Source organism: Eumetopias jubatus, unplaced genomic scaffold, assembly GCF_037043125.1.
Source record: "Eumetopias jubatus isolate StellerSeaLion01/CBP00866 unplaced genomic scaffold, mEumJub1_p1.0 scaffold_10, whole genome shotgun sequence".
Lineage (NCBI taxonomy): Eukaryota > Metazoa > Chordata > Mammalia > Carnivora > Otariidae > Eumetopias > Eumetopias jubatus.
In genome coordinates, this window is record NW_028274816.1 from 119,570,556 (window position 1) to 119,587,275 (window position 16,720).

Genomic DNA, 16,720 nt, shown 5'->3' on the forward strand with positions numbered 1-16,720 from the left:
GGCAAACCCTTTGCTGATGGCCTACGAAGCATCTCTCCACCCTCACCCTTACTCTAAAACATGAGTTGGATTCTACCAGGATTCTAGGTTAAGGGTCAGCGGTCAAATCCAGCCTGCTGCCTGTTTTTGCAAATTAAGTTTTATTGGAACACAGCCATGCCCATATATTTACATTGGACAGATGTGACAGAGGCTTTGTGTGGCCCACAAAACTTAAAACATTTACTTTCTGGGAGAAGATGATACCTATGCCAGGAAGCAAATGTCCCTGGACAACTGGTATCTAAGCCCCAGATGCTTTTCTCCCCAGCAAGACCAGTCCAAACAGCTCCCATTGTGCAGGCGCAGTTGGTTTTCCCTGCCCCCTCCTGACTTCCCTATAAATTGGTGAAGCAACTCAGCAGCAGAATATCCGTCCAGGAGCACTCCCCATGGTGCATCCAGTGGTGACTGGTCCAATAATGCTTTTCCATAGGACAAGGAGGTCGGTGGGGGTTGCTGTAAGTTTCTCCTCCATAAGCCTATTGCTATACAATATGTCTTCCCACCCTCTTAACAACTACTAAGGAAGGAAGAAATAAGTGGGTAAATGACCTGCAGGTGGCTCTAGTACTTCACCAGTGACTCATCAAATGAAGACCAAACGGGATTGCACTGAGGGTTTGGACTACTTTTTGCTTTATGGAAGTTAATACATTGGCATTTTTTGAGAAGAGCAGTGCAAACTGAATTCCCCACTGTTCTTTTCTTTTGCTATGAGTTTATTTCATTACTTGTAGAGGTAGGTAATTGTTTGTTTTTTCTGAAATTTTTGAGAGGCTCTATTCTCTGGGCAGGAATTTGGACTCAAAGAGCTCTTTACAAAGAGAAAGAACACTTGGAGCCAAGTTGGAAATTAATGGCACATTTAGCTCAAGGTGGCAGGTAGAACTCCTAATTTTAGAATTCTTCCTGTCCAAACCCCACTGAAATAATAATTTTGAAGAAACCAAAGAGAAAGAGTTCGTGGCAGGAAGATCAATAGTCTAGAGTTTTCACTGAATTTCTGGAAGATGGAAAATGAACAGAGTGCTATGAACAGATTGAACATAGCCAAGGAGGCCGGAACCCAGGACACACGCAGGAGGAAAGAGCAGTGGAGGCTCTGGGCTCTGGGTGGCAGGTGGGGAGAGCTGGAGTGAGATGTGGGTGGGAGTTCTGATGATGCCATCACAAGCAGCTAGAGGCAGATGCCTTTGTCCTACCCATTCCCAGCAGTGTCAAAGTAAAAACTTGCCCTAGACAAAGCTAAACAAGCAAGACTTTACTCAAGACTGTCGTAATAGGGAAGAGAGAATGAGCTCAACCCCACTGCAACAACAGGCAGGAGGATCCGTAAGGGCTGGGGTGAGCTAAGAAAATTACCAAAGGGGGCGCCTGGGTGGCTCAGTTGGTTAAGCGACTGCCTTCGGCTCGGGTCATGATCCTGGAGTCCCGGGATCGAGTCCCGCATCGGGCTCCCTGCTCATCGGGGAGTCTGCTTCTCCCTCTGACCCTCTTCCCTCTCATGCTATCTCTCATCCTCTCTCCCTCTCAAATAAATAAATAAAATCTTAAAAAAAAGAGAAAATTACCAAAGGATCTATAGGATGTGCCCAGCACATCAAGTGATTCCTGAGTTTGTAGAGGTGCTTTTCTGTGATTAAGCCATCTGTGTTTGCTAATTGGCACCTATTAAAGTTAGGCTCCCACTGTCCCACAGAGACTGGGATATAAGGGTGCTGTCTTCCTTGAAGATCACATTTCAAATGGATGGCTTCCAGGTCCTTGAGACTTGGTCCTACCAGGTCCTTCCTGGGTTGTAAAACTGGCAAGAAGTCTGGGAGATTTTTATGTATTTCAAAGGGACAGAGAAAGACTTTACAATTTCAAGTTTTCTAAAGTAAATGCTCTAAGAAGGGGAGGCCAGGGATTAGAGGCAGAAAGAAACCCAAGATTTGGTAAAGCTGAGGGAAACATTTAAGGTCACCTCAGTCAGAGTTTATCCCTAAGAATTATACTAAATTGTACTGAAGGGCGCGTGAGGGCTTCCAAGTGGGGTTGAGAACCTAGTAAAGCCCCACACACTGCAGTTTGGGAAGGCTTCCCATCCTGCCCCCACCTGCCAGCTAACATGACCCACCTGGGTGCACTCAGCACTCGGTTGGCCCGCCCATTGGGAAGAGAACCTTACTAGGACTGTAGACCTACCTATATCTGAGCAGATGCAAGCCCACACCAGATCCCTTAACCTACCCTTCCAAATATGAACAAAAGAATGAGGGTTCACAGACACAGGGGGGCGGAACATCTTTGCCCAGCCCCCAGGAGCCTATGCATTTTGGCACCTGCCATCCACATCAGGCTTTCTGATGCCTCTCTGCTCCTTGCTGTCTGTGATCTGACCACAGGACCCTTCTCTGAGTTCCTCAAACACATCAAGTTCTCTCTGGACTGAGGGTCTTCACGAACGTTACTTCTCCACTAAATCTCCCTCCCCTCCGGTCTGCACCCACCTCCAGAAACCACCTGAGAGGGCTTATCAGGGCACCCTCACTGACATCCCCAACCAATCAAAGTCTCCTTTCGTACCCTCTCACAGCCAGGACCAGCAACATACTTTGCGGGGACCAGCAGAAAATGAAAACACAGCACTCCTTGTCCAACGGTGATTAAGAAGACAACAGCGAAGCCTTTAATCAAGCACAGGGCCCTTCTGACCACAGGGCTCTGTGTAACTACACAGATTGCATGCCCATGAAGCCAGCCCTGCTTGCAGCATGACCTGATTTTCCTTTATAGCATATATAATAATTTGCCATGCAAGATTGTGTGGTTATATGTATAATGTCTGTCTCCCCCTGCTTTTATAATCCACCAGGTTAGATAGCATTGTGTAACACCACCAACCCCCTCCCCCTCGGCTCACATTGCCGGGCACCATATCCACAGCATGGCGGGTTCACAGAACCTACCTGTTCAATGTCTGAATGGCTGAGCGTACACAAGTCAGTGATTCAATATATCAGGCAGTGGATGATGAATGCACTGCCTCGTCATTCCCAATACAGCATCACCAGAGACAATCTTCCGAACAAATGGGATTTCTGTTTGGACCTTACACTAATGCCATTGGCCTCTAGGAATGGATCAACCTGAATTACACGGATAAAGTAATGCTTGGTATATATTTTCCTTGACATTTTTTGATATACTCTTTCCTTAATACTAAGTACGAAAGGGGAGTTGATTTTGCCCGTATTTTTATTGAAATTTTATAGAATTCTCTAGAGAGAAATTTTGAAACAAAATATCAAAGTGAACAAAAGAAAACTTTGGAAAGTATATTGGCACTTAGTGGATTTAGATGTCCCAGAAGACTATCTCTGCATCGAAATCCCTGAGAAACTCTTCCAAAGGTCCCGGAGCACACTTGCACCCAGAGAGTCATCAAATGTGGTTTGAGATGGTAGGAAATTAGGAACAACCCAGAACAGAAAAGTGTATGCATCCAAAGGAAAGTGGGCAGCAATCCAGACAATGCCCTAGATTTCTATCTAGTTGCTGCTGAGTTGTTTAAAAGGGGACAGAGGCGGGATGCCTGGGTGGCTCAGTCGGTTAAGTGTCTGCCTTCGGCTCAGGTCATGATCCCAGGGTCCTGGGATCGAGCCCCACATCAGGCTCCTAGCTCAGCGGGGAGCCTGCTTCTCCCTCTGCCTGCCGCTTCCCCTGCTTGTGCTCTCTCTCTCTCTCTCTCTCTGACAAATAAATAAATAAAATCTTTAAAAAAATAAAATAAAAAATAAAAATAGAAGGGGACAGAAAGATTGCAATTTATCACACTCCACCATCTACGTACATTAAAATCACACACACAAAGCATTATTGAGTGTTCAAGAATACACATCTAAACAAAGGTACACATTGAATACATCAGAGTGAGAGCCCATGGGAGAAGGAGAGTGGGCACAGACTTGTAGGATAAAGAAGGAAAACAATAAAATCCTAGAGTGATCTGGACTCAGCTGATGCCGGGGAGGGGTCATGAATTCAGGGGCAGGATTAACTCGGGGTTAACTTTGGATGTTTAAGGAGGCAAGGAAGGAAAAGAAGAAGGGAGGGAGGGAAGAAGGAAGAAAGGGAGAAAATTCAATATCTACTTTTCTTGTTAGCGCTCTGACCTAAGTTGCTTTGACACCTCCAAAGCAGTGGCGACGGGAGAGCCCCTGTCTGCCCGCCTCCCATAAAGTGTAAGGAACAAGCTCCTCAGGTACTAGTCTTCACATCCCTCCCAGCTGAGGGGTCCAGGGCTGCAGAGGGGCAGGCTGGTGACGGCGGGAGCCGACTCGGCCAGGAATGTTTGGTGCTGTCACATGACGCTGGACAAGACATAGAGAGTGAAGGATGGTGCCCTGAGTCTGTGGCAAGGAGAAAAGGAATGAGCACAAGAAGGACTGGGGGGAAAGCAAGAGAAGAGGCCATGACATTGGGCTGCTCTTTACCTGCTGGAAACCACATAGTGAGGCCCTTAGGAGAAGGCACCCGGTGATGGTATTAAGAAAGCCTCCAGTGAGCAAGTACCATATTAAGGCACTGTGCAGGCTACTTTACTTTGATTACCTCAACAATTTGCCAAAACAGGAATTATTATCCCATGTATGAGCATGGAAACTGAGATTCAGAGAGGTTAAGTGACTTGCCACATGCCACCCAGCTAGTAATGGCACTGGAGAAATTCAAGTAACAAGCTGAGGAGCCAGGCATCCTGGCTTGTCGTTTTAACTATGCCACTTACTTTTTTTTTTTCCCCCTTTTTGGATCAGGAGCAAGTTAATCTCCCAAAGCTGCAGTCTTTTTCCCTATAAAATGTGACAGTACCTGACTCAAAGGGTTGTAATTCTGTCATCTGTCTCTCACTGCCGACATGGAGGAGACTCAGGGACGTTTTGTAAATTCTAACCCCAACTAAAGTTAAACCAGGCACAGGGACTCCCGTCTGGGTGTCCAGATGGTCACCACACTCTCTCCAGCACCGGGTGGGGTGGCTGCTCTATAACAGGGTCCTCCTCCCCCTGAGTCCTGCCTGGCTGCCAAGGGAAAGGGGCCGGATCATAAAATCCAACTTCATCCCTCCTCTCTAGACCCTGGGGTTTGGCTTTTACTCTACAGCGTTGCAAAAAGCAGAAGCAATGATCCAATTACGTGTCGCGAGGTTTGTTACTTTTAAGTAGAAGGATGTGTTATCAAAAGTTCAGAGAAAACCAATTCCTGGGCAGGGATGGAGCTGGATGAGTCAGGGACGCTGCTCTCTTCCTCTCTGAGCCTCCAGAGGTCCAAAAACAGAAAGTGCTGAGGCAGATATCAGGGGGGAAGGGAGGGGGCAGTAAGAAAAAGGTTGGTGGGAAGCGAACAGGTCTGCTTGAGGCTCTTTACGTGGTGCCGAGGCCCGAGTAAGCCCCAGAGAAGGGTCTCAGGGATGTTGAAGGGGCATCTGTGTCCAGCGCATACCCAGGAGCAGCCCTTGAGGAGGCACCTGCTGACCACTCCCAGGAAGAGACAGATGTCCCGTGATATACACAGATCAGAACCCCTGTGTGTCACAGATCTCTTGGATGGGGACAACTTTGAGGAGCAAATTACACAACAGTCTCCTTCTCGGTCTTGGATTCTGGGGGCTAGTTTGTCCTCTGCTCCTGGATAAAACTCACAGCAGTCCCCACAATTTTCCTAGTGGCTCTCAAATAATACCAACCATTCTGCAGTCACTTAAGTCACAAAACACAGTATCAATATAAATAAATGAAGAAAATTTACAATCCCGTGTGAAAGTTCCACTTTGATCTCGCTTCCGTGACACCCTTGGGCCCCTTGCAGGCAGAAAGCCTGCAGTCAGGGACAGAGGGCTTTCCCCACCCAGTCCTTGGACGTCTCCTGCCTTTGCATTTCCGACCCTGTCTGGGTTGGGACGCTGGAAGATAGGAAAGGTGAGGCCTCATAGGGTCTCATTTATATCAGATGTCCCAAAGAGGCAAATCCACAGAGACAGAAAGTAGATTAGTGGTTGCCGAGAGCCGTGGGGAAGGGAAATGAAGGTGAGTGCTGATGAGTACAGGGTTTCTTTGGGGGGAGAAAGGACCAGTGACCTGCCAGTAATGGAATAAAGATTACTTCAGGGGCACCTGGATGGCTCAGTCAGTTGGGCGTCTGACTTGATTTCAGCTCAGGTCTTGATCCCGGGGTCATGGGATCAGGCCCCAGAATCAGGTTCTGCACTTAGCACGGAGTCTCTTGGGATTCTCTCTCTCTCCCTCTGCCCCTCCCCCTACTTGCACTCTTAATTAATTAATTAATTAAATCTTTTTTTAAAAAGATTCCTTCAAAGTTAAAACATCTGAGCTACAACAGATGCAGAAAGAAATCTTATCTGAGCATCCTTTACTGACTAAAGCGGAGCTTTTTCGGAGTCAGCGGCCCCAAAACCCGCCTCCAGGAGCACTTAAAAAAAACAACCATCACTAGAACTTCCATCCCCTGAAGCTCTAGCCTGCCCCTACCCCTTAAGCTGGTATGTAAACTTTTACCCTAACTGTGTGGGGGAGCTTCTCTCTATATAGAGTACTTCCAAAGGCGAAATAAATTTTTCCCCTGTTAATCTGTCTTTTGTCAATTAATTCGCAGGCTCCCGATCACCAGACATAAGTTGGTAGAGGAAAAGCTTTTACTCCCAACAGAGGTGATTAAAATGTCCAAGAAATAGATAGTGGTGATGGTTGCGCAACCTTATGAATATATAAAAAACCACCGGATTTAAAAGGGTGAATTTTAGGGTATGTGATTTTTTATCTCAATAGAAATAAAAGGTAAGGGGAACTAGGAGGTTCCTACTTGCCTGCTCTGTCCTGGACATCTAGGCTTGATGCTCTGGCCTCGGCAGGAATTTGAAGCTGACTCTTTCTCTTACAATGCCCACTACTCACCACCTACCCCTGGGACCGGTCACAAGTCAAGTGCTTCTTTGTTTAGGCTGGATGCTTTTTCCTTCTCGGCCCTGAAAAATACCATGTTAATTCCTTCTCTTTGTAAGGGGCTGTTCTTCCTTCCAGGTGGTCCTCTTGGACAGGACCTGAGAAAACCCCACACTGGTCCTTCCTCTGGCTCAAGGCTTACGCCTGGCCCATGGGAAACGCACACTCTTTGCCCCAAACAAGTCGTCCAACGTAACAACTCTCCCTTGTGCCACCCTCTATCTCTCTTCCTCTAGATTTTCTAGACAAGAGTCAGGCAGCTGTCCACTGTGTCCCCCAAATTGCTGAGTCATCTGGTTGAAGCCCCTCTTTCCAACATTAGGTGTAGAGATAAAATATCCCCAGCCTTCCCTATGAGAAGTAGAATTTTCAGCATTACCACAGCCTCTCTGAAATCTTCTTCCCTAATCTCCCACTCCCTCCCAACTTTAATACTTCCAATGTGAGTTCAAGGGTTAAAAATTACAATGAACCTTCTTTGTTGAATCTGCATCAAGGTGGCATCATGCCCAGATGAGTGGTATTTACCATCTTTTTTTCACATCTTTTGGAAAGAGGAGGGCAGTTACCAATCTAGTAAAGGTGAAAATCGGGAAATCAGTAGAATCTGTCTCTGTGTCTCTCAGCTTCCCCATTTGGGCCTCTTTGGGGCATCTCCACAGCCTCAGTCCTTAGTTGCTCAGTGTCCTCAATTGTATTCTCCTCTGGTGGCAACCTAAAATTAGCTCTCTGAGTCTCTTTTCATACTAAAGTGTGAATGACTAACCAAGGCTCTAACAGGTTTTGAAAGGCCCAAACCAGAAATCGGGAATCAGATGTGAGGTGGGGAACAGCTGGTGGTTTCTGGGATTTGGATCACCCAAGCCACCCAGGAAGGATGGAAGGGAGGGCAGGGGGGAATGGGGCCTTGAGCTCCTGGGCACGGTAATGGTGTGATGTTGCAGGTAGAGAGGGCCTGAGTCCGGGAGGGAGAAGATGGAAGAGGGGAGTTGGCTGAGGGACACATGAATCACTGAGGAAGACCCTGTCTTGGGTGGGGAGGGTGGTCCTGGGGAAGAAGACAATTCCCCGGAAAGGAGACTGGCCCTAATCTAGAAGTTTCCAGGATTCCATAAGGAAGATAGCTGAAGGGAAGTTTCATTCCGAATCCTCTGCCTCTTATTCCTCAGCTTCATCATCCAAAAGAGCCAGTGCATCTGGGCCAACTCCTATGGTGCCTGGATCCACAACTACACAATGACCTGGAACAGGTCGAAAACCATTAAGTGGGCACCTGGCTGACTTGGTTGGTAGAGCATGTGACTCTTAATCTCAGGATCGTGAATTTGAGCCCCATAGTGGGTGTGGCGTCTACTTAAAAAAAATTTTTTTTTTTAATTTAAAAAATAGTAATATCTTAAAAAAAAAATTAAGAACTTCCATTCAATTTCAGAATGTAAAACCAAGCACAGGGCCCCCTGAGCGTGGGGCTCTACAGCCATACAACTCACACACCCATGAAGCAGGCCTCAACTTAGGGCTCAAAGCGAAATAACCACGATGCAGCTGGGGCATTTCAGCTCTGGATGCACAAAGAGCAGAGGCCCGAGGCCATCTCCTACCCCATCCCTCTCCCCTCTGCCGGCCCCTGGGAATTGTCCTGCCCTAAATTTAACCCCAATATCGGTTTCTTTCCACTCTTACTCATTGTACAGAATTCTGTTTGAGCAGAAAGCAAGAAAGAGTCCAGGAGTGGGGAACGGAAGCTTCTTTACTTTTAGTCCCATGTGATAGAGAGCCCACTTAAAATGTCCTATGGGAAAATAAAAATAGTTTCTTGGTTTAGGTACTTAAAAAGAACAAATGCCGGGGGCGTGGCTCAGGGAAAACTGGCCCCAGGGCAAAGGACTCCCCAGCTCTTACGCAGGTGCAGCAGGATGGGGCTGCCTCTCCCCTTCCTTACAAGCAGAGAACTACTGGGGAAGGACCCGCCTGCCAGGCTTGCGAGGGTGGGTCCGCACCTGCGACAAAGGGTGTACTGAGCCCAGAGAACCTCGTAGCTGCATGGGCAGAGAAGTTCCCTCAGAGAAGGGGGGCATAGTTTGCAGAAGAAAGAAAGGTGTGGGAAAAAATAAATATATGTGAAGCTCCTTACTTTGCTTTTTTTTAAGATTTTATTTATTATTTATTTATTTGAGAGAGAGTGAGAGAGCACAAACAGGGAGAACGGCAGAGGCAGAGGGAGAAGCAGGCTCCTGGCTAAGCAGGGAGGACAATGTGGGGCTCCATCCCAGGACCCTTTGCTGAAGGCAGATGCTGAACTGACTGAGCCACCTAAGGAGAAATTATCAATTAGCTTTTGCTCCATCACAAATCACCCTAAAATTGAGTAGATTAAAACAAGCATTAACAACGAGACACCATCACACACCTATGAGACTGGACCAAAATCCAGAACACTGACATCAAAGTAGGTGACCCCCTACTTTGCTTTTTATTAAAAAAAAAAAAAAAAAAAACCCTTGGTCTTAAAGTATGGATTTACTTTAAGGAATTGTCTTAAAGTATTTGTTACCATGGTAAATGTCTGTGCTCACTTATACATTACACGTGTAGTATGGACATGCCCAAAACATGCCCCAAATGTTATCATTTCCATGCCTTTGTCTAAAGGGTGAGCTCTAGTATCAGAAGACCTGGATTTGTATTCCAGCCTTGCCTCTTTCTAGCTGTGTGCACAAATTACTTCGCTGCTCTGTGCGTCTGTACCCTGGTGTAGGGAGGATAGAATGATAAAATATCTGCAAAACAGTTAAAACAATAAGTGGCTCATGTCTTGCACCTACTGGTTATTAACACTATTTGCAGTTACCTCTAACTAGAATGTTCCTCCTCCTTTCTCTGCGTTTTAAAATGGTATAGAGTCTTGGTCCAAATTTTTGAGACCCCCTTCAAATGCTATCTCTTTCGTGACTTTTTCTCATCGTCCTAATTCAAAAGGATCACTCTCTTCTTCCTCTGAAATCCTCATGGGCCACCAGGGCCCCACAGCTCGGGATGGCAGGGACCTTCCAGTCCTCTCCATTTCTATCCCAACTAGAATAAAAGCATCTTTACTAATGCTTACACTAGTCCTTCTTAACAAGTACTAGTATAATTAAAAGCAATAAACCTAAAGCTCCCAACAAAGAAAACAAAGCTCTGTGCCAGATAGCTTCACCGATGAAACGTACCAAATATTTAAGGAAGGATGAATATAACAAACTCTTCCAAAAAATAAAAGAGAAAGTAGTACTTTCTAACTTATCTGATGAAGCCAGCATTACCCTGATATATGAACATATGTTCACAAAAAAACTTGTACATGAATGCTCATAGCAGCATGTGCGTAATATCTACAAATTGCAAACAACCCAAACGTCCATCAGCTAATGAGTGGATAAACGCCACGTGGTATAGCCATACAATGGGGTATTATTCAGCCATAGAAAGGAATGAAGTACTGATACCTGTTACAACATGGATGAACCTTGAAAATGTTATGTTCAGTGAAAGGATCCAAACACAAAAGGTAACATGCAGTATGATTCCATTTATATGGAGCATTCACAATAGGCAAATCCATGAAAGGAACGCAGACTAGTGGTTGCCAGGGGTCGGAGGAGGGGAGAATCAAGGTGACTACTTCGTGGGTACAGGGACTCCTTCTGGGGTGATGAAAATGTGCTGGTACTAGATAGAGGCAATAGCTACACGTATTGCGAATGTACTAGAAGCCACTAAATTAATTGCACACGGTTACTATTATGTCACATGATCTTAGCCTCAGTAACAACAGCAAGCCACCTTTTGAATGAGGGACTGTTACTCTTGATTTCGGCAAATGTCTGAAGAAGACGAGGCAGTCTTTACAGCCCTAAGGAGAAATTATCAATTAGCTTTTGCTCCATCACAAATCACCCTAAAATTGAGTAGATTAAAACAAGCATTAACAACGAGACACCATCACACACCTATAGGAGACTGGACCAAAATCCAGAACACTGACATCAAGCACAGTAAGGATGTGGAGCAACAGAAACTCTTATACATTTGCCAGCGGGAATACAAAATGGTTCAGCCACTCCAGAAGACAGTTTGGCAGTTTCTTACAAAACTACACATACCCTTACTGTGTGATCCAGCGATTGCTCTCCTTGGTATTTACCTAAGGAGTTGAAAACTTTTGTCCACCCGAAAACTTGCACACAAATGTTTATAGCAGCTTTATTCATAATTGCCAAAACTTGGAAGCAACCAAGATGTCCTTCAGTAGGTAAATTGATAAATAAGCTGTGGTAGATCGAGACAGTGAAATATTCAACACTAAAAAAAAAAAAAAAAAAAGAGCTATCAAGCCACGAAAAAGAAAAGGAGGAAACTTAAATGCATATGACTAAGTGAAGAAGCCAATTTGAAAAGGCTACATACTGCATGATTCCAACTGTATGACATTCTGGAAAGGGCAATACTAAAGAGACAATAAAATGATCAGTAGTTGCCAGAGGTTGGGGGCAGAGGGGGTCAATAGGCAGAGCACAGGGGATTTTTAGGGCAATGAAAATACTCTGTATGATACCATAATGGTGGATACATACGATTATACATTTGTCCAAACCTATAGAACATACTATACCAAGAGTGAACCATGGATACATGATTATACATTTGTCCAAACCCATAGGACGTCCTGTACCACGAGTGAACCCTAATGTAAATGATGGTCTGTGGGTGATGATGATGTGTCAGTGTAGGTTCATCAATTGTAACAAATATCCCATTTTGGTGGCAGGTGTTGATAATGGAGGAGGCTATGCATGTGTGGGGGCAGAAGGTATATGGGAAATCTCTATACGCCCCTCAGTTTTGCTATGAACCTAAATCTACTTTTAAAAAGTAAAGTCTTAATAAAAAATGAAAAATTTTTTTAAGATTTCATTTATTTATTTGACAGAGAGAGAGACACAGCGAGAGAGGGAACACAAGCAGGGGGAGTGGGAGAGGGAGAAGCAGGCTTCCCGCAGAGCAGGGAGCCCGATGCGGGGCTCGATCCCAGGACCCTGGGATCATGACCTGAGCCGAAGGCAGACGCTTAACGACTGAGCTTAACGACTGAGCCACCCGGGCGCCCCAAAAATGAAAAAATTTTTTAAAAGCAAGCATTTTTTATTTCTCACAACTCTATGGGTTAAGTGGATAATTCTCCTGGCCTGAGCCAACCTAGCTGGGGTTCAGCAGTCTAGGATGACCTCTCAGCTGGGATCGCTGTGATATCGGGGGATCCTTCTGTCCATGACATTTTTCAACCTTCAAAGGGCTAGCATGGGCTGGTACATGCAACAGTATAAAGACTCTCAGCAGTAAAATGGCACACAAGGCTCAATGTGCCAGTACTTTCCAAGTCTCTGCATCACATTTTCTATCACTCCACTTATCAAGGTGAGTCACAGAGCCGAGACCAGAGTCAGAATGGAAAGGGACTCTCCAAGTGCATGCATATTGGATGGGAGGAATTATTACAGCCACTTTTGTAAATAATCTACTAAAGGAAGGAATAAGTCAAATATTTAAACCAAGACCTAATCTCTGAGCTAGAATTTGTTGAAGTGCTTGGTCCCCAACTGAAATCTCTTTACTTGACTTGATATCACCAAGGCATATAGGAAATGGTCAGAAGGTATCTATCTCAGGGACATCAAACCATCTGTGACCATGGAGCAGTTTCAATTCTACAACACAGAATAGACTTTAACTATGAGACTCACTAAAGGGATATTATTGTTTAAATTTTTATCTCTCTAAGGAGAGCTTGGGCTCAGACTTAAAAACAGACAGCGGGAGAAACAAAACGAGTTGGTAGGATCCGTTTTTCTCCCTATTACTTGAAGAGAAAGGTTTTCCATATGCAACAGTGAGGATGTTTAAGATCATACACAAGGAAGGAAGAGACATACACAGATTCTTTCCAGTCGCGGATAATTACAGTAAGGACGTGGGCAAGGTGGGTAGTCCACAGTCACCTCACCAGCCACCATGTCCCTGTGGGTCCTGGTCAGGACTGCCCCTAACATTTGTAGGGCCCAAGGCAAGAATCCATAAGAAGGGTCCCACATCAGGTATGCCAATATTTAAAATTATAAATGAGCTAACAAAAAATTTAAAAATAAAATGAATTGCTTAATATTGCAACCATGTGAAACTATTACATATACAGCCCTCATCTGGCCATTTATCTGTCAGATGGAACACAAAAAGATGCAAGAAAATGAACCCTAGACACCACATGGGAACAACCCAGGAATGCAAGCGTATGGTGGCGTTTCTGCTGAAAGGAAAGATTTTGACAAGCTAATTGGTTTATCTTTCCTCTGACCTTAAGCTCCTACAGCTGAAATCTTCCCACAGTCCAAGGGAGTGTCTGTGTCCTTGCTCGCAGTGACACCGCCCACAAGCCTTTGTAGCCTTTAGATTCGGGAGTGTCCCATTTCAAGGATGTAGGGCAAGAGAAGTGGAGAATCATTTTACCTTGAGCCATGAAGTGTGTGTGTGTGTGTCATAAGAACGGATGTGGAGAGTGGCAGGCCATGTTGGGCCAGCCCTGAGCACCACCTCCCAAGAGACAGAGGTATCTTTGTGTCCTCTGACAAATTTCTTTTGTGTGTGTCTGTGAATGAGGCATCCTCAAAAGCATGGGGTCCAGGGCCCAGTCCCCTCCTGCCTGCGTCTTAAAAAGCAGTACCAATCTTGGAGCTTTGAAAGTTGAGATATGTTCAGCAAGTGATACCCGCTGGCTACCATCAGGAGCAGCAGTTCCAGGAAGTCAACCTCCTGCGTGGTTTGTAGGTGTCAGGGCTGCCATGAGAAACACTATTTACGCAGTACCAGTTGGAACGACACTTTACTCATGTAGAGAAGAGACAGAGCAAGAGGCGCTTCGACAGTGAGTGTCAGTCCCCCATGACCAGCAGCTACCATCCTGCTGACATCTAGAAGTCAAGGTTCCATATGGCACCGACCCTCCAGGAAAAAATACAGCCATATGGTAACATGTCGGTTGATTATCTTGGACCCCTGCCATCCTGCAAGACAGAACAATCCGACCTTAGCAGAACCGTCACCGACTCCAGATATGGATTTTCTTTCTGTACCAGTAGCGCCTTTGCCAGCACAACTGAGACATGGAAACAAGAGATCCCTCGTCCTGCTTCTATTTTTGCTAGGACCTACACCCCTGCCCTTTACACATGCCTATAGTTCAGATAATATATGTCCTCCTTGTAAAGGTCAAGGAGTTAATGATTTCGTTGGAGTCTTCCAGCATGATAGATAACATCTAAGGAGTTACTGGGAGAGATCATCATGTGTGTTTTCCAAGACTCCAGACACCTTGACACCAAGACCCCAGGCTCCAGGGCATGATGAGCTAAAGCCTGAGCACTCCTCCTTGTTTTGACTAGTTTCCAAATGCCTGAGAGGACACATACACCAGCCCATTAACCTCCATAAAAACCCTGGACACCAAGATGAATGAAACTCATTCATCTTTCCTGAGTCTCCAAGAACTCTGTATCTGCTCTCTCTCTCTGTGTTCAACAAACTCTGCTCTCACTTCCTCTTGGCTTGCATTTGATTTCTCTCTTGTGCGAAGCCAAGGACTCTCTTCCTGGTCCTGCAGGAAGCCCACTGGGTCCTCAGACCCAACCTGCCTGCATCACAAACATTCGAAGATTTACAGAATGCCTGATGAGATAGTATTTATACAACATTGCCTTGGGCCAAGGGATCCATTTTATAGCTGGTAATGTGAGTCAGTGGGCATAGGAGATCCGCTGGCAATAGCATAGACATAATCACGCAGAAGCAGCCAGACCAGGAGAATGGTGGGGTGTTAATGATTTTGCTAAGGGGACGACAAACTCAGGGTTGAGACTCTCCAGAATGCAGTATATTCGCTGAACCAAATGCTGATAGATGATGGTATATTCCCAACACCTAGAATACGTAGGAACCAAGGGGCTGATGTAGGATTAGCCCCTCTCTTCGTGATTCCCGGTGATTATTGATTTCTCCGTGGTTCCCATCCCTGCAACATAAGGCTCTGCTGGGTTAGACTGGATTCAGCTTTGCAGGAATCCTGGGGAAGATGGAAGCAGTGGAAATGCATTAGCACGGGTACACAGGGTGGGTTCCACTGAATCTGAAAGAATTAATAAATACAAGCACCTTGAAGGAGGCTTTGTGACGGATTCAACACAATAAAGCCACAAACCTAGTGGAGGGAAGCACAGGGTGGACTGTACCTTGTACTACTTCACGTTCTTTTGTCCCACTGCTTACTTCAGCCGCTGCTCAGCCCTCACTTTTCCTAGATTTACATAAGCTTCATGCAGGTGTGCCTCAGCCTGCCTTTGAGAACTCTAGCTTCCTGACCAGGGGCTTCTCTGATCCTGAGGCGTGGAGGCCCTGCAAGGACATAAGACACACGCAAGAGCAAACAAGAAGCGCAAGGAAACCTCTGTGGTCCACTGTTGGCCAATGAAGTGTTGTCCCCATCATCTGTTGCTGTGCCACAAACCACTCAAGGTTTAATGGTATAAAACGACAACTATTTTGCTCTAGTCACAAATTCTACAGGTCAGAAATTCAGACAAGGCAGAGCAGGGATGGACTGTCTCTGCTCCATGATGCCTGAGATCTCAGCTGGGAAGACACAAATAGCAAGGAGGGACTCGAGTCTAGAACACTGCTGTCCAATAGAGACACCACGCAAGTCACATACATAATCTAAAAAAATTTTTAGTTGCCATGTTAAGAAAGCAAAAAGCAACAGATGAAATGAACTGTAATAATATATTTTCTTTAACACAATATATCCAAACTATTTTCATGTCAACATGTAACCAATGTAAAAAATTATCCAGATATTTTACGTGGCAGCGGGCATGTAATTAAATCTTTAAAACCTTGTGTGAAGTTTATACTTTCAGAACATCCCAATGTGGACTAGCCCCATTTGAAGTGCTCAGTAGCCACATGTGGAGAGTAGTTGCTAGGTTGACCAGTGCAGATCTGGAGGCTTCCTTACACCCATGTCTGGCACCTAGGCTGGGATGACCTGAGGGCTAGGCTCATTTGGGACCACTGACCAGAACATTGCCTGTGGTTTGGGCTTCCTCACTGCCTAGCAGCCTCAAGCTAGTCAGTCTTCTCAGCTGGTGGTTCAGGACTGCAAGAGTAAATGTTCCAGTGACCGACGTTGAAGTCCATGACTTTTCACAACCTAGCCTCAAAGGTCACATGGCATATGCTATTGATTGAACCAGCCACAAGCCCCTCTCCATTTCTAGGGCAGAGAACATAGACTCCACCACTGGATGACAGGAGTGTCAAAAAATCCGTGGCGATATTTTAAAAGTTCCACAGGGATAAAAGCCAAAGATAAATGCTTCCCCTCTCTTCCCCCTGGCAAAATATTCTGAGATACATTCATAAGCCTCTTCAAAAAAACTCCCAGCAGAGAGATGGTGAGGAATAATGAGACTCTGGATACATTTTTGCAAGTAGAGCCAACCGTATTTATGAATGGATTGGATGTGGGGTGAGAAACAAAGCGAGGAGGAGGAGTCAGGATCAGGAGTCTGTGTGAGGAATCACACGAC